The sequence below is a fragment of the Balaenoptera ricei genome, chromosome 1 (assembly GCF_028023285.1).
Source record: "Balaenoptera ricei isolate mBalRic1 chromosome 1, mBalRic1.hap2, whole genome shotgun sequence".
NCBI classification, from domain to species: domain Eukaryota; kingdom Metazoa; phylum Chordata; class Mammalia; order Artiodactyla; family Balaenopteridae; genus Balaenoptera; species Balaenoptera ricei.
Genome location: NC_082639.1, coordinates 146617822 through 146634419, shown reverse-complemented (window position 1 = coordinate 146634419; position 16598 = coordinate 146617822). Strand labels below are relative to the sequence as shown.

The following is a 16598-nucleotide window of genomic DNA, read 5'->3' as shown; positions in this document are numbered from 1 at the left end:
TTCTCTGTATAAACTATCTTTATTCTTTGGTGGCTGCTAAGTTTTTTTCTTTTTTAATCACTGGTTTTCAGCACTTTATAATGTGCCTTGTGTGACTCTGTATGTGGGTATTTGTATGTGTGTGTGATATCTTGTTTGATGTTCTCTGAGCTTCCTGGATCTGTGAGTTTATATTTTTAATCAAGTTTGGAGATGTTTCAGACTTGAGTCTTCTAATATGTTTGCTTTCCCTACCACTCACTCTTCTTATTCTGGGACTCCAATTACATGTATCTTGGACTTCCTGATATTGTCTCACAGGTCACTGAGGCTTTGTTCACTTTTAAAGTCATTGTTCTCTGTTTCTTTTTGGATAGATTCTATTGCTATGTCTTCAAAGTCATTAGCGTTTTCTTTTGCAGTGTGAAATCTGTTGTTAATCCCCTCCAGTGAATTTTTCATTTCAAATATTTTATTTTTCCACTCCAGAATTTCATTCTCATTGATTCTTTTTTCTATGTTCTATTTCTCTTCTCACTATGTTTATGTCTTTCTTTATATACTTGAATATTACATTAATAACTGTTCTATCACCCTGTAATTTCTGGCATCACTGTAATTTATGGTTCTGTTTTTACTGATTGTCTTTATTCCTGGTTAGAGGACACGTTTTCCATTTTCTTCTCACATCTAGTTTAAAAAAAAAAACTTATTGGTTCTGGACTTTGTAAATCTTACATTGTTGAGTGTCTGGATTTCGTTGTGTTCTTTTAAAGACGGTTGGGTTTTATATCTGTAGATACTTCACTATCAGATCAAAATAATCTTTTTTTTTAAATTTGTTTTACTTATTGATTTTTGGCTGTGTTGGGTCTTCGTTGCTGTGTGTGGACTTTCTCTAGTTGCGGCGAGCAGGGGCTACTCTTCGTTGCGGTGCGCGGGCTTCTCATTGCAGTGGCTTCTCTTGTTGCGGAGCATGGGCTCTAGGCGTGTGGGCTTCAGTAGTTGTGGCACGCGGGCTTAGTTGCTCCGCGGCATGTGGGATCCTCCCGGACCTGGGCTTGAACCCATGTCCCCTGCATTGGCAGGCGGATTCTTAACCACTATGCCAGGAGGATTCTTAACCACTGCGCCACCAGGGAAGCCCAAAATAATCTTCTTGATAACTGTTTTTAAGCTTTTGTAAGTAGTGCTAAAGTAGTTTTTACTCCAGGAATATTTCATACTTACTTCTAAGGTGTGACCTCTCAGGAATCCCCACTAAATGCCCCAGGTGGTCCCAACGATCCTCCACTGTGGATGAGCAGAGTTTGAACACATTCATCCCTGTGCAAGCTTACAACTCCCCACCATTCTTTGAACAGCTTTGTATAATTTCACTCTGTGCATGTGTAGGTCAGTACTTAGCAAAGATTCAAAGGGACCTTAATGTAGATTTCTGGAGGTTATTTTTTAAAAAGTTTCCTCATTTCTGGAGCTTCCTAAACATGTTTTTAAAATTCAGTAAATTAAATTCATAAATGACTATTATTTCTTAAACATGCATAACAAACATACAATGTAACTATTACAGACAACTAATAATAAACCATAACAAACAACTGATCATCAAATGATAACATGCATTACTATGTTATTCATATTGATAACTTACACCTGTATGCTTAAGTCAATAAAGTAAGTGAAGAAATGAGTATCATTTCTTTGGTATTTACTAACCAAGTAATTTTATTATTATCCAAGTGATAAAATATATTACCAGACTCAGTCTTGCCATATCACTTCACACAGCTCAGTGACGATGTCTAGGTGGCAGCAGCAGCTGCTACTTCAGACACTGTAGCTCCAGGTGCTTGTTCTCCTCAAAAGCAAGCTGCAGCCCAGGCCATTTCAGGTAGCAAAATATGCCTCTATCTCAGTTTGTATTCCCCAAAATCAGAATCTGAAAAAAGAATTTCAGTACAAGTAATTTATTTGGGAGGTGATTACAGGATGGACATTGAGAGAATAAGAAATTGAGTCATAAAGGGGATAAAGCCAATAAATTGTGAGTTAATGAATTGTGGGTGACTGGGGCTTAATACTACTGGGGACATTCTGAGAAAATGGATGGAACACACCTGAGAACTATTCCTCAGGAATAGAAGGAATAGAAAACTGAATTCTTTATTCACCTACTCCCATCCCTCATTGGCCGAGTGCTACACCTGGGGCATCGGCCCTCAGCACTGTTGGCTACTCCATTCCTTAGAGCATAAGAGAACACGGCCAAGCTTAGTCCTGCAGCTAGACAATGCCATCAGACAGAGTCACAGGAATTCAACAGAGTGTGTGGGAACCACAGGCAGTTGACCTCCAGGGTAAGTGGAGGGGATATGGGTGAGGCATCAACAGGTCCTCCTTTCCTTGGAAACAGGAACTCATTCAAATCTCCTGTTCTGTTTACTCTAATCAAGCCCAACCATATTAACATCAAAAAAGAAGAAGGGTAATATAAGTCAGGTGCTCTCTAATGGAAGCTTGACCCTGAACAATACTGTGGGGTGAGGAGAGAGACAAAACAGTTACTAACAGTTGCTGAATGGGCAAAGGTTAAAAAAACAGTCCACAAGCAAACCAAACTTTTGGCCTCTTCAGCAGATTCCTTCTTTTAACCTTCTGTTCATCTGGCATGAGGTCTGTGATGCAGCTGGGTCCCCATGGCAGTCAGACTCATAGTTATTGTATTTATATTGGGAGTGGGTATGTGTGGTGTGCTTTTCAAAGGAAGGGACACAGCCCTAAGTCTGTTCTCAGAGAATAGCTGTGTCCATTGTACTTTCAGTTCTTCAGGTTTTTCCCCAAAGGATGTGGAGGGGAAAAAAAAAAGACTTCCCACAGCACATAGGTGGCACAAGGACTCGAGCCAAGCCAGTGGCCATAATGATGAACTCATTTTAATGCCTGAAAGAACCCTGCCCAAACTTATGCAATACAGTCACCCTTTTATCATTCATTTTAATTTTTAAGTGAATTCTTAGAGAAAACAGTACTCAGGATAGATCCATATGACGGCAGAGTCGGAGACCGCAAAAAGATAATTTCATGGATACATTCACCCTCACCACATTTAAATCATGAAGTTCCTTGAGAGGAGAGATGCCTTTATTTTTGCAATGAGAGATAAATCTTAATTGCAAGTACTCCTGTGATAGGTAACAGTCTGATTCAACATCATTCATTCATTCATTAATAGTGTCAAGCACTGTTTGAGGTGCTGGGGATACTATAGTGAACAAAACAACTAAAGTCCCTGCCTTCATGTGGCTGATAATTAGTTGGGTGAGATCAACAATAAACAATTAAACATATAATAATCAAGTGGTCATAACTGCCAAGGCTCACAATAAATCAAAAGAAAGGGTATCAGGAATGCAGAAGTTCTGGATTGTTATTTATAGTAGGTGCCTTCTCTAATAAGGTGATTTTGAGCACAGTGAAAAGTAAGTAAAGTAAGAGTGGATGCCAACCATACATGTAAGAGTGTTCCAGACTGAGAGATAGCATGTGCAAAGACCCTGAGGTAGGGGCATGACTCATAATTCAAGAACAGCAAGGAAACCAAGAACAAGTGAGATAAGAGAAGTTATAGGAGAGAGGTATTTGGGTGGGATTAGGACACTTGCAAAGCACATAGAGCTGATGAACTAGTGAAGAAATTTGGCCATTGCTCTGAGTGACATATGAAGCCATTATACTTTTAAAAGAGCCCTCTAGCTGCTGTAGTAGGGCAGGAGTGGAGGAGTAGAGTAGTTAGGATGCCATTATAACAATTCAGGCAAGATGGTAGAGGCTTGGACCAGACCAGTGCAATAGTTGTGGAGATGGTGAGAATTGGAGATTGATTGATATTGAACTCTATTGATATCGTTGATAGTAGAGATACAGGGTTTGTTCATTTGAATATGGGATAAAGAGAGGAGTCAAGGATGACGTCAAGATTCTTGACTTAAGCAACTGGAAGGGTGGAGTTACCATTTACCAATGTGGAGAAAAGTGTATGAGAAGCAGGTTTGATAGGGGAAACCACACCTTTGGTTTTGGTCCTAGTAAGTTTGAGATGTCTCTTAGACATCCAAGTGAAGATGTTAAGTAGGCAACTGAATATATGTGTCTGGACTTCTGGGACAGAGTCCTGACTGGAAGTATAAATTGAGGAATCATATTTAAAGCCACATGTCTAGAAGTAATCACAAAGGGGGTGAGTGTAGTTATGGAAGAGAAGCGGTCCAATGATGGAGCCTCCAGCCTAGAGTCAGGGAAAAGGAAAGGAACCAGTAAAAGAGACAGTGAAGTAGCAGCCACTGAGGTAGAAGGAAATTCAAGAGAGAATAGTGTACAAGAAGCCATAGGAAGAAAAGATTTCCGAGGAGGAAGGGAAAGAGTGATCAATTATGTCAAATCCTGCTGATGGGACAAGCAAAAGGAAGATGGAGAATTTAACACTGGATTTGGCTCACATCATTTGGATGTCAGTGATCCTGACAAGTAAGGGCTGATAAAGGATCTTTCCATGAAAATAGTCTTCTTTACTTATAAAAGGGGTAATTGAGCCTCTGAAATGGAGTAAAGAGGAAGAAGATGAAGAATTTATGAAGAAGGAAGTCTGAAGGCAAATAAAACAAACCTCAATAACTATATACAAGATCCCTCACCTCACTTGGCCGCAGTATTGAGAAGGGCCAAAAGAAAGAATTGGTCTCTACCCTCAGTTTTCTCTTCTGTATGATGGGAATGTTTATTGTACTTACCTTATAGGGTTATGGTTGGGATTCAGTGATTTAAAACATGTGATGTATTTAGAATACTTCCTGGACATAATCAGGTCTTAATGAATGTTTGCTATAATTACTGTATTACTGTCATCATGATTAATATTCTTATTTTCACTTCAGCTTGGAAATTTCATGACTCTATGTCATCATTATCATCTTACTAAGAACCAACCATCCCTGATGGCTAGTTCTAGTGTTGTACTGCCACGGTAGGGTGTATTTGCTTCCTGCCCAAATATTAGTCATGGCTTCCTTGTCGACTTCTCTGTAAGAGTCCATTTTAGATCAGAGTAAAGTAGGTTAAAAAAAAGGAGTTGGGAATGCTCTTTCCTTGGATGAGTGGTCCTTTATTGATACTATGGATTGGTAGATACAACAGGCTTTAATCTTAGGGCTTTAGTATTAGGTCCACTTGGCTTGAGATAAAACATTTTCTTGGAAAACTGGTCCCTGAGTTTGCTGTGGCTTTGGAAGTGGCTGTTCTCCACAGTTTATATTTTTTTGCCTGGTTGTTTTTGAAGTGTTTACACTGCCCTTTCTAGCTAAAATTGCTAGGCTGACTTTGTTTCACCTGGACTTTATATTACGCCATAATGATAAATCCACTTGGTCTGGCCAAACAAAGTAAGCTAGCAACTAAGTACCACTTGTAATTTCCACAACAAATGACGTAATTCATCCTAGTCTGGAGTTTGTACTTGATAAATGTCCAATCCTTGTCTACAGTGAGCCTGGAACCTTGGGTATAACATCATGATGGAGATTTTTAATTTCTTACTCTTTTTCATCCCTCTTTTTGAAATTTTAGGGAGGGGCTTTATGGACATGGGACTGAGATTGATAAAACTCGGACGGAAAGAGAGGGCCAAGAGAGGGTGACAATTAGTTGATCTCTCACTGAATTTGATCTGTCTTCCCTCCTCGAGGCAAGGATGGCAGCACGGAGCTGCCTCCATGCCAAAGCAGTCAGTCAGTGAGGTGAAGCTTCTGCGGAGGAAGGGGTGGGAGCCTTTGGCCACCACTGTCCTGCTTCCTCAGGACACTTTCCAGACTCTTTGAGGATGGGGTGTGTGTGTATGTTTTGAGTCAGATATCTTTATGTGTATTTTCCAGGTGTGGACAGTGAAGTTCACAGAGAATGTAGTACCTCATTAAAGTCACACAACCAGTAAGTAGTAAAGCCAGGATTTGAACGCAGGTCAGCCTAATTTCAAAATCTATATTCTTAAACCCTATTCAATATTGCCTCCTGATTCAATCTTATTTTTTTAAGTGTACAGTTCAGTTATTTTTAGTATATTTGAATTGTAGGAACGTCACCAAAATCAATTTGATAATATTTTCATCACCAAATAGAAACCCTGTATTCTTTAGCCATCAACTCCTAAACCTACTGTTCTGCCAGCCTTAGGCAACCACTATCCTACTTTCTGTCTATAGATTTGCTTATACTGGATAATTCATATAAAGGGAATCATACAATATTGGTCTTTTGTGACTGGCTTTTTTCATTTAACATAATTTTTTTTTAAAATTTAATTTAATTAATTTATTTTTTATACAGCAGGTTAAGCATAATTTTTAAAGGAAGACTTTTTTGGAGCAGTTTTAGGTTCAGAGCAAAATTAAGAAGAAGGTACAAAAATTTTCCATATGCCTCCAAACCCCACCCATGCATAGCCTCCCCCATTATCAACATTGTGCACCAGTGTGGTACACTTGTTACAACTGATGACCCTACAATGACACATCATCACAGTTACCCAAAGTCCACAGTTACTTTAGGGTTCACTCTTGGTGTTGTATATTCTTTGGATTTGGACAAATGTATAATAATATATATCCATCATTATAGTATCATACAGGGTATTTTCACTGGCCTAAAATCCTCTGTGCTCTGACTATTCATTCCTCCCTCCTTGCCTCCAACTCCTGGCAATCATTGATTTTTTTACTATCTTCATAATTTTGCTTCTTGAAATAATGATTTGAGAATTTATTCCAGAAAGATAAAGAAAAGAGAAAAACAAGCAATTCAAATAACAATTGACTAAACTCAGCTGCTCGATACAAAGTAAAGCTGGAAAAAAACAAAAACAATAAAAATCCCTGCAATAAACAGAACAACACCGCTCCCCTCCTGGAGTAAAATGACATTGAAAACTAAGTCTCAAAAGTTAGCAACCCAAGTTGGATTAGCAAGTCAGGAGGCTCTGGAAAGAATAGCTTCAAGAAGAAAATAAATTTCCTCTAAAGTGTTGCAGATTCTAGATTATTATCTTAGTGAGAAAGTGAAGGCATATGACAATAATACATTATAAAAATTCAGCACCTTGCTTCCTCTACTTCTTCCCTCTTCCTCCCAATTTAGGTATGTGCATTTCTTTTTCTACTGGCAAGGTTATATGCCATAGAATTTCTTCACTTTTTCTATGAGTCCAAACATACGTTCAAATGTAAGCTCTATGAAGGCAGGGATATTTTGTCTGTTTTCTTCATTGATCTATCCCTAGCACTTAGAATGGTGCTGGCCCAGAGTATGTAATCAATAAACATTTTTTATTTGAATAGAATGAAATTTACCAAATAATGACTAATACTCATTTAATTAAAATAAGTCCTGGTTATTTTTAAACTTAATAAACAGCCAAAATGCAGAAGAATTAATTATATAAGAAAGTATAAATTCTATACGTTTTGACAATGTAAAATTAACTATATGATGAGCTGAAGCTGACATTGGGGGTAGCCATGAGGGGAGGAGGGGAACACAGGGCTATTAAATCTCTCGTCTCAGAGGTAAGTCAAGAGATACCATCTGAAATTGATGGATCAAGAAATGGAGGGATGTATTGGGTAAAGCTATAGAAGTATGTAACAGAATAATAAAAAATGAAATACATCTGGCAGTGGTTGCTGAAGTGTAAATGAGCAAAGATCTTCATCTTTCATGAGGGGACCCATCAGATGTACTTTGAAGTCGATACATCGAAGATAAAAGGCTAATAAGTTATAATTGTGGGTGTTGGTCTCAGAAGGATTAAAGTTAGAGCAATTTTAAGCTGTTACCTCTGGGGAATGCCACGGAAAAAGACCTGTACTTTTTTTTTCCAAATTACTCTCCATTGCCAACTAAATTGTTATTGCCAGGTAGCCATATTTTAAAAGTGATATTTTTAATTTAAAAACAGTTTCTAGAAAAGAGAAGAATTTTTAGGGCAGAAAAAAATTGCAACAGTTTGCAATTACATACTGTCTACCAGCAAGGACCGTCAAACATTTTGCAAACATTATCTGATGGTGAGTGTCAGAATCTACATTTGCCAGATGGAGAAATTCAGACAAAGATGGAAGTGACTTGCCCATTTTCAGTGCATCTGTGACCAAGCCAGTGATAAAACCCAGGCTTCCTGGATTCTGAGTCCAAAGACAGATTTGGATTGATTTCTTCTTAGAAAAACCACCACATATTGGTGTGACAATAGTTAAGGAAGAAATCCAAACTAATAGATGACATGCTCTGTGTTTAGGGCTTGGAAAATGCCTGTATTTTTCCATCCAATAATTTGGTGCCAAAATGCACATTGTCTGTCAAGAGAAAGACCAGTGCTTCTCTGAAGCACCTGATGGGAATATATATCATTTCAAGGAGTTGTGCCTGCAAAAATAAAAAATGACAATCCCTATAACAACCACAATTAATTTTTAAGTCTCACTCTATATATAAAGATTTCTGCCATTTTATGGCCAATTAGGAAACTAAATATGGTTAATTAGCTTGATAAATAATTATGATTATTCTGCCATATGCCTCTAATATTAATTCAGACTACTAGCATAGGTGGAAAGGATAAAAAAACTTTTACTGATCTGGCATCATTTTACCTATTGATTTTACGCTTGATGTGAGTGTGTATATATATATATATATATATGTGTGTGTGTGTGTGTGTGTGTGTGTGTGTATTTTTGGCCTGACTTCCCCATCTGGTTAAAACTCTGGAGGGGAGTCATTAAATGATTATAGTGGATTCCTCTTGTTTTGTCAGTAAAGTTCCCTCCTCATTCATCCTATGCCCAAAACGACAAATAAACACTTCTGAAAACAGGTCTATAGCAGATGGTACTGGCCCAAATAACCAAAGTGAGCATTGGACCAAAGCTGCTGCAGAACTTCCAGGAGAATTTGGAAGAGGACACTGTGAGAGTCCAGACCTCAGCCTGGCTGGTTTCTTGACAATAGGAGAGCTGTTTTAGGTCAGGAGCTGTTGCTGGCCATGTTTTTAGTGTGTGGACTGAGAAACAGAGAAAGGAAGAAGAAAGTGGATGTATGGAGAGGAGCAAAAGTGAGACACGAATATAGTAACCATGAATTAATCTTTCTAAAAATTGTAGTAGAATATACATAGCAGAAAACTTACCATTTTAACCCTTTTTGAGTGAACAATTCAGTGGTATTAACATTAAGTACATTCACATTGTTGTACAGCCATCACCACCATCCATCTCCAGAACTTTTTATCTTCCCAAACTGAAACTCTGTACCCATTAAACAATAATTCTCTGTTTCCCCATTCTCCTAGCCCCTGGTAACTACCATTCTGCTCTCTTTCTCTATGAATCTGACTATTCTGGGAATTAATCATTCTTACCAGGGTACTGTTGAAATTTGTGCCAGTTAGCAATTTATTGTCACTCAGATCCGAATTCACCCTTCAATGCGTGCTCTGCAATAATAGATGGAATTCCTTTAAGCATTTCTCCTTTACAAAGAGCACTTGTTAAGCTTTCTCAGTAGAGGTCACTCAAGGGAGAACGCAGGAGGAAGGGGCCCTCCTGCTGTTTCTGGCAGCTACATTACCAGCTGGTGGTACTCTGACCCAGTTCTGGCACAGGTCCCAAAGTCATGGCCCCTTGGTGTCCTTGCAGCCTTGGCCTGCCCTAACAATCCCCTTCCTGTGGGCTTCCTGACAGGGACACCATATGCTCCAGGCCTCCTATCTGCAATGGCACTTGTACTCGCTCTGCACGCCCATGTGCCAGGCCACTGGATGTGGTTTTTCTACACCCCGCTGTGTCTCAGAGAGTTGCTTCCTGCTTGCCCAGTGGTTGCAATCCCAGCCTTGGGAAGGGAGTCCTCTTTTGCTGTTGTCCCTCCTTGGGTACTCTCCCTCAGCTTTAGGGTACCACATAGAGTTCCCTTATATCTTATAATTGCTCTTTCATTAGAAAATTTAAAATATTTACATTAAATTTCTCCTATTTAAGTCACCTTGAGGTTTCTGCCTCTTGATTGGACCGAGACTGACATACAGTGATTGTGGGCAGAGTGAAAGAGTAAACCAGGATGTTCCTACAGAAACTGAAATGGTTCCTACAGAAACTGAAATGTATGGTCGCCTCCTCTAGAGACGGGAGGGAAGGTCCTGACTGCATTTGAGGCTCTGGCTCTAGTTTATTTCTAGAGTCCACTAGCTACCTGCCCCTGGGTTCTGAGATAAACCTGTCTCTAAAATAAACTCTAGGGGCTTCCCTGGTGGTGCAGTGGTTAAGAATCTGCCTGCCAGTGCAGGGGACATGGGTTCGAGCCCAGGTCCGGGAAGATCCCACATGCTGTGGAGCAACTAAGCCCGTTCGCTACAACTACTGAGCCTATGTGCCACAACTACTGAAGCCCGAGAGCCTAGAGCCCGTGCTCCACAACAAGAGAAGCCGCTGCAATGAGAAGGCCGCACACCACAACGAAGAGTAGCCCCTGCTCGGCGCAACTAGAGAAAGCCCGTGCGCAGCAACAAAGACCCAACGCAGCCAAAAATAAATAAATAAATTTGTAAAAAATAAAATAAGCTCTATCTCTAGTCTTTAAGAGAGCTCAAGTGTGTTTCTGTTAGTTGAAACCAATAATAAATATGCAATTTCACATTCTCTCAAATATGGTTCAGAAAAAAGGATGTAGGAAAGCGTGGCTTAGTACATGTCAGATTTTCACCCAGCAGATTTGCCATTTTTGTCCGAGGCGGAGTAAGCAATGAGGAGCAGAGCGAGGTGGAACCTCCCGCTCCGGCACTTCTCCCGTGAAGACAGCACTAAAATGTTGGTGTCAGTTCCCCCCTCCATGAGCCAAGATGGAATTTAGGGAGACAAGGAACACTCCTCCCTTCCAATAGTAACTTTCCTTACCTATCCAAATAGGGGATTTTAAAGTCTGCACAGAGTATTCGATGCTTTATACTGATCACATAGAATCATGATTATCTTTCAAAGTGCCTTTTTTAAAAAATTAATTAATTAATTAATTTATTTTTGGCTGTGTTGGGTCTTCGTTTCTGTGCGAGGGCTTTCTCTAATTGCGGCAAGTGGGGGCCACTCTTCATCGCGGTGCGCGGGCCTCTCACTATCGCGGCCTCTCTTGTTGCGGAGCACAGGCTCCAGACGCGCAGGCTCAGTAGTTGTGGCTCACGGGCCTAGTTGCTCCGCGGCATGTGGGATCTTCCCAGACCAGGGCTCGAACCCGTGTTCCCTGCATTAGCAGGCAGATTCTCAACCACTGCGCCACCAGGGAAGCCCCCAAAGTGCCTTTTTTTTTTTTTTTTTTTTTTAACAGAAAAAAATCATATGTCAATCCTCAATAGAGTGTGAAACCTGAGATGCTTTTGCTATGAATGGAGTGAATCTAAGTGAATCCATCCACCCTCTTCCATCTGGAAGTACAAAGTTGGATGAGATACGGTCCCTGCCTTTTAGAAAGTAGAGCACTTCCACCCATATTTTACTTCTCCTGGCTCTGCATTGGAGAAAGAAAATTAAACTGCATTCCAACCGATCAGAACGGAGGGTGAAACAAGAGTGGATTCTACAACCAATCAGAGCAGATGCCGCAACTAATGTCAGAAATGCTGGCTGTAAACAACTGGTCAGGCTGTACAGCATAGTACGTCCCAGTGGTTGCCAGCTCTGGATCTGTGAGAACCCGTGTCTAAGGTCATGGGAAGGACTGTAGGAGAGCCCCTGGCTGCTCTGACTGAAGTCATATCTTCTGGTCTAACTTAATTGCATCTCAAGGTACTGAAAGAAACTGTCAGGCAGTTAAGGATTTTTGAAGAATACTTCCTCTGAAATGTACTCTTCCCATAACCTTAATCATCTCAGTACATTGCAACACAGTTTTTCTAGAGTAACTAACTGGCCAGTGCTTTGGAGTCATCTGTTTTTCTTCTTTCGTTCTATATCCTACATTTGCATTGTAGGCAAACCCTGGCCATTCCCCCTTCAAATTATGTCCATTACCTGACTACTTCTCAGCACTTCTATGACTACTTTCCTGGCCAAGCCGCCATCGCTTCTTGCCTGGTTCACTGCAATAGCCTCCACACTGGTCTCCTTCCCTTCTTCAGTCTACTCTCAACCTGACAGCCAGAGTGATTCCACTAAAATACAAGTCAGGCTGTGTTACTCCTCTCCTGGCACCCCTCCAATGGCTTCTCACCTCAGAGTAAAAGCCAAAAGACTTACACTGGTCTGCAAGGCCCTGTACCACCTCGATTCCCATTACCTCTCTGACCTTATCTCCTACCAGCTCAATGTGGTAGACTCACGGCAAAAAGCGGTCCTAATTTTCCACCCCTCCCTATATTCACATCCTTTGCAATGTGACTTCAAGGCTCTCCCCGTGAAGGAGTGCAGTTTGTTCCCGACCCCTTGAAACTAAGCTGGTGTTATGAATTGCTCTGGCCGACAGAATGCGGCAGAAGTACCATTGTTTCAGTTCTGAGCCCAGGCCTCAAGAGGTCTTGTGAACGTGCCCGCTCTCTCTTTTCTTCCCTCTCCCCACCCTGCTTCTCTCTCTCTTTCTCACCATCCCCTCTCTCCCTTTCTCTCCTCCTGTTATGGTCTCTCCCTCTCTTCTTTCTTTCTCTCCTTGCCTTTCTCCCCACCCTCCCTGCTAGGCATGAGAACAGAATATCATCTTACTGGAGGATGAGAGACACACAGGTACGTGGAGCTGAGCTAAGTCAACCCAGTTGTCTTATCCAAGGCTCAACACATGTGAGAGAGCCCAAGATCAGAACTATGCTGGCTTGCCACTGACTGCAGAGGCATGAATGAGCCCTGCTAAGCTCAGCTCAGCTCAGCAGAACCACCCAGGTGATCTTTAGACTCATGAGTAGAACTAAGTGTTTATTATGATATACCACTGGGGTTCTGAGGTTGCTTGTTACTTAGCATTATTGTGGAATAGATAACTGATACATTTTCCAGTCATAGTAGCCTTCTGGAAAAGACTAGTCACATCTCTACCTCAGAGTTTTTGTACTTGCTGTTCCCTCTGACTAGAATACTCTTCTTTGACCCACCCCACTCCCAATATCTGCACACCTTAATCCCTAACCTCCCTCAGTTCTTTACTCAACTATCACCTTTTAAACTTTTTTTTCTTAAAATCTAGTTTTGCTTTATTGACATGATTTCAACTGGGGTAACAAAGACAAATTCATCAACAATATCTTCCAAAAGAAATTTGACATTCATATGTACCATAGCATTTAAAATTTGAGTCTAGAATTTAGTTGTAGAATATAGGGGAGTATGAAACAGTGGACATATTATTGACTTTGGATTCATTTTACTTGAATTTGAATGCTAATTTCTCTACTTCCACAGTGCTGAGGAAGCTGAGTTAATTTCTTTCAGTCTAAGTTTCCTCATCTGCAAAACTGGAATAATGTTTTTATTGCAGCATTTTTGTAACAATTCAATGAGGTAAAGCAATGGCTTTCAAATTTTTAAAATTGTGATCCACATTAAAAAAAACCAGCTTTTTAATCATCATTTGGAACACACACACTATATCTATGTATACAAATATGAAAATTAAAAATTCATAGAATGATACTTATCTTTCCTATGAAAAATCATGTATTTACATCAAAATGTTAATTTTAATTTACATTAAAAAATTTTACATCATCTGTCTTCTTGAACAATAGTGGATAAAGGTTTTATTTCATTTCATTTTATTCTATTTTTTAATATTTTAATTTTATTAGAGAATAGTTGATTTACAATGTTGTGTTAGTTTCAGGTTAGTTTCACAGCAAAGTGATTCAGTTATACATACACATATAGTCATTCTTTTTAAGATTCTTTTCTCACATAGGTTATCACAGAATATTTTTTAAAATTTAATTTAATTTTATTTTATTTTTAACATCTTTATTGGAGTATAATTGCTTTACAATGGTGCATTAGTTTCTGCTTTATAACAAAGTGAATCAGCTATACATATACATATATCCTCATATCTCCTCCCTGTTGCGTCTCCCTCCCATCCTCCCTATTCCACCCCTCTAGGTGGTCACAAATCACCGAGCTGATCTCCCTGTATCACAGAATATTGGGTAGAGTTCCCTGTGCTATACAGTAGGTCCCCGTTGGTCATCTGTCTTATATATAGTAGTGTGCGTGTGTTCATCCCAAGCTCCTGATTTATCCCTCCCCCTGACATTTTCTCTTTGGTAACTGTAAGTTTGTTTTTGATATCTGTAAGTCTGCTTCTGTATTGTAAATAAGTTCATTTGTATCTTTTTTTAAAAATCAGATTCCACATATGAGTGATATCATATGATACTTGCCTTTCTCTGTCTGAGTTACTTCACTTAGTATGATAATCTCTAAGTCCATCCATGTTGCTCCAAATGGCATTATGTCATTCTTTTTTATGGCTGAGCAATATTCCATTGCATATATGTACCACAACTTCTTTATCCATTCCTCTGTCGATAGACATTTAGGTTGCTTCCATGTCTTGGCTATTGTAAATAGTGCTGCAGTGAACATTGGGGTGCATGTATCCTTTCGAATTATGGTTTTCTCTGGATATATGCCCAGGAGTGAGATTGCTGGATCATATGGTAGTTCTATTTTAAGTTTTTTAAGGAACATCCATGCTGTTCTCCATAGCGGTTGTACCAATTTACATTCCCACCAACAGTGCAGGATATCACCTTCTAAAGTTATGGTTACCAAAGGGGAAAGGAGGGGGGAGGGATAAATTAGGAGGTTGGTATTAACATTTACACACTACTATATATAAAATAGATAACCAACAAGGACCTATTGTATAGCACAGGGAACTATATTCAAAATCGTGTAATAACCTATAAGGGAAAAGGATCTGAAAAGAATATCTATATCTATATCTACATGTATAACTGAATTACTATACTGTACACCTGAAACTAACACAACATTGTAAATCAAGCTATACTTCAATAAAAAAAAAGTTTAATCAAGATAGGAAAAAAAATATCATCTTCTTAGTGAGATCTTGTCTGGCCATATATAATGCAATCTTATTCTAACACTTCCTATTTCCCTCTTTTAATTTTAACTTTCTCCTTAGCATTTTTTGCTAACAAATATATTTTATATATTCCTTATCTTTCTTGCTTATGATCTAAATCCCTTGCAAGCTCCTTGGGAACGGGGATTTTGCCTGTTTTATTCATTACTATATCGCCATGCTTAGAATAGTGCCTGGTACATAAAAATAACACAATACGTATTTATCAAATATGTAAGTGAATGAATGTGAATTCTTCAAAATGGTAGGGTAGACTGAACATGTTTTCTTAATTTTTAAAACTGGCAAAGTTAAGGCTCCCCAAATTAGATAAGTTTTATCTAACTTCTCTCCTTGTCCACATCATGATCTCTGTCATAGCCACCCTGAACTCCTGTCTGGATGGTTGCAATTGCTTCCCAACTAGTATTTTCAAGTCTGTCTTTCTCCCTACAATCCCTTTCCTCCATCACAGCTGGGGTGGTCTTTTAAAAGGGAAAACCTGACTGAGACTGTAATCCTTAGCAAAGCCTAACAGGACCTGCAAGATCTAGCTCTGCTCCCTCCCCACCTTCGACTCACACACACTCTTCTCCTCATTCTCCTTGTTACTTCACTAGTCTTGCCGTTTCTTAAACTGGCCATGACCTTTCCTGCCTCAGGGACTTTACGCGAGCTGTTCCCTGTGATGAAGAGCATCTTTACTCATCCCTTGGCCAAGTTACCTCCTATTCATCCTCCTGGTCTCATGGCAAGGATCATCTCCTCAAGAAAAGCCTTCCCTGAACCTCCAGGCTCAAGTTTCTCTGATACTTCATGTTTATTCTTTAAGGCACACCATACAGTTTATACTCCTATGTTCGTGCAATTACTTGTTTAATATCTGCCTTTCCCAACATGCTGCAAGCTCAGTGAGGACCTAAAAACTCTTCAACAGATCATTTGGCTAAGTTTGGTCTATGGTGCAGAGAAGGCCTTGGTAGGTGAGAAACTTGTAGTGTCAAACAGGAAGCCTCTGAAGAAAAGGGCTTTCACATATAATGAGTCAAGTCTTCCAGGAAAGACTCAGTTCTGATGATATCTGTGTGCTTTTCTAAAGCCACAGAGGTTGATAAACCACTCCTCCCCATGACCATCACCAGCCCATTAGCAGAAGACAGTCAGAGCGAATACTTCCAGTCTAAGGGGGGGCGTGTTGAAGAATAGCACCTCTTGCCATTCTTGCAGTGTCATGATTTATGCAGCAAGGTATTGCTGCAGATGACAGCAATTAAGAACGGAACTGGACACAGCGAGAACAATAGCAGTAGTGTTGATTAACTCTAGGTAGGATATTAGTCTTCTATTACTGTGAACAAATTACCACAAGCTAAGTGGATTAAAACAACACAAACTTATTATCTTACATTTTCCATGGAGCAGAATTCTGAGCACAGCTTTGCTGGATCCCTGCTCAGGGGATC

General features: G+C 39.7%; 1 long non-coding RNA gene across 1 annotated transcript in view; it reads right to left on the bottom strand.

The window, feature by feature from the left end:
- Window positions 1–1756: 1756 nt before the first annotated feature.
- LOC132353147 (uncharacterized) overlaps window positions 1757–16598 on the bottom strand; it is a 45107-nt gene continuing 30265 nt past the window's right edge. The window contains exon 4 of the long non-coding RNA XR_009498958.1: window positions 1757–1921. This is a non-coding gene — a long non-coding RNA (uncharacterized LOC132353147). The remainder of the gene's footprint in view (window positions 1922–16598) is intronic.